Below are 5,189 nucleotides of genomic sequence, written 5' to 3' on the forward strand. Positions count from 1 at the left end.
TTAAGTCGACTTGTAGGTGTTGTACAATCTAATCGATTCGGCTCCGGGACCCAAACTTTCCTAGGATTGTAAGATATAAACCAACTCGATCCATCACAACAATAATTGCTTGCTTATAATTTGAGAATATGTTTGTATGATCAATTCCCATGAATCCCCTATGACCCCATGACACCCTAGTGCCTTTTATCAATTATTTACATCCCTTTTTAATCATCTTGCTTGTATACTTTCATTGCTATTTAGTTTAGTGATCTTCTATTCCAACCCCAAATTGTGACAACCCTAGACACCGCTAGTTACAATTGAAAATCTCACTTCAATACCCGTCCCTTGGGATCCGACCTTTACTTGCCTCTTTACTAATTGTAGAGTTGTTTGTGGAGTTATAAATATTGTTTTGGTCTAGGTGCTCCTAACGACAAGTACTGAAAACTAAACCTCCCAAGAGGAATACCGACCAAAAATGGCGCCGTTGCCAGGGACGGTGTTAACATGATTTAGATTTTCTTAGATTGTTATTAGTTATGTCTTTCTTTGCCTTGGGGAAGTAAAACTCCTCAAGGTTTGTTCTAATTATTTTCAAGTTGTTTGATATTTTGCATGTCTAGAAGATCACAAGGTAACTTGTTACCCTTTGATCACGAAATTGAAAGGACTTTGTCAAACAATAGAAGGCTTGCTAGAAGAACTTTGAGAGGTATTGGCGAGGTTGTAGATATTCAACCAAACGCTATTGAGTTTGTCAACCCTTTTGCAAGAGAAGGTGAGGAGAACCCAACACAAAATCAACCCACAATGCCCAAATTTTCATCACATTCCGTACCAACCGAGGAGAACCTACCCAATGGTACTCCCACACCACAACACTTAACCGGAAATTTCATTGCCAAATCCGCATTTATCCAATTAGTCGAAAGAAGCCAATTTGGGAGGATGCCTAGTGAAGACCCTCACTCTCACATGGAGACTTTTTGTGACTATTGTGATGCGATTTCTCAAACCGGTGTAACTCAAGACCAAATTCGATGGGTCTTATTTCCTTTTTCTCTAATTGGCACCGCAAAACAATGGTTGAAAGGCCTTGATAAGGCTACTCTCGGAATTGACTCTTAGAAGAAATTGGATCTAGCTTTCTACAAAAAGTTCTACCCTCCCGAAAAGACTAACATGCTAAGAGCTCAAATTACGGGCTTTAAGCAAAGAGATGAAGAATCCTTGTATGAAGATTGGGAGCGATTCAAAGGAATTTGTCGCTCATGTCCTCATCATGGACTTAGCGAGTGGTTCTTGGTACAACAATTTTGGAATGGTCTTTATGAAGACTCAAGAAACATTCTCAACATGGGATCAAATGGTATGTTCACCGAAGTTGACGATAATCAAACTTGGAACAAGATTGAGGAAATGGCGGTCCATAATTCACAATATAGTAGACCTCGCAAGGCTACTAGAGGAGGAAAGCATGAAGTGGACTCTATTACTCAATTGGGTGCTCAACTTAGTGCTCACACTGATACCATCAATTTGAAGTTCGAAAAAGCTATGGCTAGACTCGAAGAAGCCTCAAAATCACCAAAGCATCATGTTAATGCCATGACGGCATCTTCATCAATCCCAAGTGGGATATGTGAGAATTGTGGAACTTTGGGACATGACCAAAATGAATGTAGGGGAACAAATGAACAAGTGAATGCTTTTCAAGCATACAAGAGTGGTACCCCTTATTCAAATTATTACAATGAAAACACCAAATTCCACCCAAATCTCTCATACAAAAGCCAAAATGTTCAAAACCCTCAACCAACATACACCCCACCTCCCATGAGAAACCAAAATCAAAGACCCTTTTACAACCAAAACCAAGGTTACCAAAATCAAACTCCATACAATCAACAAAATGACCAAGGTTTTGATGTTCAAAAAGCGGTCCTCCAAAGGCAAAAGAATCAACAAGAGTTTTTCACTCAAATGCAAAAAGATAGTCAAGCAAAGGAAATCACCATCAACAACATCCTAGCTCACACCAAAATGTTGGAAACCCAATTGACTCAACTAGCATCTTCAAGCTCACAAAGACAAAAGGGGAAATTACCACCTCAAAGTAATCCCCCGAGACATGAAACGGTTAGTGCCATTCACTTGAGGAGTGGTACGAGGTATGAAGCACCAGAGACGCAAGTTGAGGATGAAGTGGTGGAAGCTAGTGACAAAGAAGAAGTTGTGCAAAACTCCAAGGATGGAAAACCATCAAAAGAAGAAGTTTCAAAGAAAAGTGAAGACAAGGCCAAGGAGAACGAACCCATTGTGATTAGACTTCCTTTTCCAAGTCGTCAAGCTAAGCCCAAATTTGATGACCAACTCGGAAAATTTATGGAAATTGTGAAGAATTTGGAAGTCTCGATTCCTTTCACGGAATTAATCAATCACGTGCCGGCCTATGCAAAGTACATGAAAGACATCCTTACGAAAAAGAAGTCGATCCGGAAGCTTGAGACTATCGCCTTCACTAAGGTGAGTAGTGAAATCCTTCAAGAGAGTTCACCTCCGAAACTTAAAGATCCGGGAAGCTTCTCAATACCGTGTACCATTGGCGACACAACGATCAACAAAGCCCTATGTGACCTAGGGGCTAGTGTGAGTGTTATGCCGTATTCGGTAAGTAAAAGGTTAGGGATGGGAGAGCTTAAATGTACCAATATCACCCTCCAAATGACCGATAGATCGACGAAGACACCATCAGGGATATGGGAAGATGTTCCCGTAAGAGTTGGGAAATTTTTCATCCCGGTGGACTTTGTCATTGTTGACATGGAAGAAGACTCCAATATTCCAATCATTCTAGGTAGACCTTTCTTGCACACCGCGGGTGCGGTAATAGATGTGAAGCATGGAGAGCTCACTCTAGAAGTGGGGGATGAGAGCATAACTTTCAATCTTGACAAGACCATGAGAGCTCCCCGTTTGCATGAACCATGTTTTATGGTTGATCATTATAGCCGGAAGGATGAGAGGAAGAAGTCGGAATTCCAATGGAAAAAGAAAGTTGATGATGCTCCATCAAAAGAGCAAGTGAATTGTAACAAAGAGAGCTTGAAAAGCTCACCCATGACAAGTGAAGAGGATGGCCTCATTGGCCAAGACAATAAAGGAGGAGAGTTGTCTCTATCAACTCAAGAGATTTTTAATGATCAAGTAGACGAAGTTTGTGGTCTTTGGGACGATGAGTTTGAAGGGATTTTTAATCTCTACATTGGTAATGCTATCGATCAAGACAAACATGAAGGACAACAAGTGCAAAGATCTATTGAGGATCTTTATCATGATAATGAACAAGCTTTTGACTACTTCTTCAAGGTGTTGAGTAACATCAACAACACCTTGAACATGCCCCCATGACATCTCACTAAGGATGAGAGTTTGATGGAGTCCTCTCCAAACAACCATTTGTAAATATTTCTAACTCCCTAACTTGCATTTTAATTCTTACATTGCATTTTTGTCATTTTTAGATTTTTGTGCCTTGATCAAGATATTCATCATTTTTGAGAGAAGTGAGGGAGGGACTAATGATTTTATTGATGTGTAGTGCTTTAACTTAGTGTGGGGATAGAAATTGCCTAGGCTATTCATGCCTTTGTAGTGCCCCTACAATGAAGAACACGGGATTTGAAGAAAGAAAATGACACGGGATATGCAAGTGCACGGATGGTCCTGAATCCGGGTAGACTAGGTGGAATCCGAGCAGCTTTTGGGTAATCCGCTCGTCTTATAGGAATCCGAGCGTCTGTGGAAGAATCCGTCCGTCCAAATGAGCTGCAAAATCAAAAATTTTGATCTGTAAGAGAATCCGAGCATCCTAGCTGAGAAGACGCTCGTCTGAAATTGGCCGCTCGTCTTTGTAAAAAGACGCTCGTCTTTTTGTCAGTGCAGATTAAGCAAAGTTCCTATAAGAGAATCCGCTCGTCTTTGAGGAAAGCCGCTCGTCCTGAATTGCAGAATCCGCTCGTCTTCACTGAAAGACGCTCGTCTTTAGGCGAGTTTTCCTGAAACCAATGAGCAGAATTCGAGCGTCCCGACGGGAATCCGCTCGTCTTCCCCTGCAGTTTTGAATTTTTCGGGTGTTTTAATACCGCCTCCCACATTCATTTCATTCATTCATTCATTCAAACACTACCCATAAACCCCAAAACCCTCATCCTCTCCATCACGAAAAACAAGATTTCCTCAACCAAATTCAACAAAATCAAATCCAAACTTCCTTACAACAACAATTAATCACTCCTTTTGCAACAATAATCAATCCAAGCACCAAAATCTTCAACCTTTGAGTCGATTTTTGAAATACAAAGACAAACTCTTTCATCTTAAATCGATTTGGGTATAATTAGAAATTGAAGATTTTCAATCTTTTCTTGGTATAATCAACAATGGCAAGAACAAAAGGAGCAACAAAGGCACTCAAGGAAAAGACACTTTCGAAAAGGCAACAAAGCCTTCAAGCAAAGAAAGCTTCAATGGCTATGATGGTATATAGTGCAAACTTGGAAGTTCAACAACAACTAGATCCTCCCTTGGAAGCAACAACAACAACAACAACAACTCCGGAAATCGCTCAATTACCCAACTATCCGGAGGTAATTTTCATTTCTAACTTCCATAGGGATACATTTGCCAAGTATGCTAAGAAAGCCATTTTGCCTACCAAATTCATTTGTGAAGATGCCTTGAACAAATTGGGTGTCCTTGAACAAACAAAAGCCTTCTTTGAAACCATGGGGTTGGGAAAATTGTTTACTACAAGAGAATTGACATACCCCTCCCTTACCTTGGAATTCTTAAGTTCATTTAAAGTGACTAAGGTAGAGACTAAAGAATACATCGAGTTTCGTCTTGCCAATGTGAATAGGTGCATCACCTTTGATGTTTTGAGTAAAGCATTAGGCCTTAGTGATACACCATATTATCACAAGATGCCCGAAAAGTATGACCCCGCTCCTCTTTGGGAGGTGATTTCCGGGAAGAAATTTGTGAGCTTTCATGCTTGTCGCGCTCTATTAGTCCACCATCCGGGCATTAGAGTGTGGCACAAGGTCATCGGGAATACTATAATTGCAAGAAAAGGCACTAATCACTTTACAAAGTTCGATTGTGTTCTACTTGAGTCGGCCTTAAATATCGGAAGGGAA

The 5,189-nt window shown here is 40.6% G+C and overlaps 1 non-coding gene across 1 annotated transcript; it reads right to left on the bottom strand.

The window, feature by feature from the left end:
• Positions 1–1,170: 1,170 nt before the first annotated feature.
• Positions 1,171–1,277, bottom strand: LOC141597589 (small nucleolar RNA R71). The gene has a single exon (XR_012522817.1). It is a non-coding gene; the product is annotated as a small nucleolar RNA R71 (small nucleolar RNA).
• Between the last annotated feature and the right edge of the window lie 3,912 nt (positions 1,278–5,189).

This window comes from Silene latifolia, chromosome 8, assembly GCF_048544455.1.
Source record: "Silene latifolia isolate original U9 population chromosome 8, ASM4854445v1, whole genome shotgun sequence".
Classification (NCBI taxonomy): Eukaryota; Viridiplantae; Streptophyta; class Magnoliopsida; order Caryophyllales; family Caryophyllaceae; genus Silene; species Silene latifolia.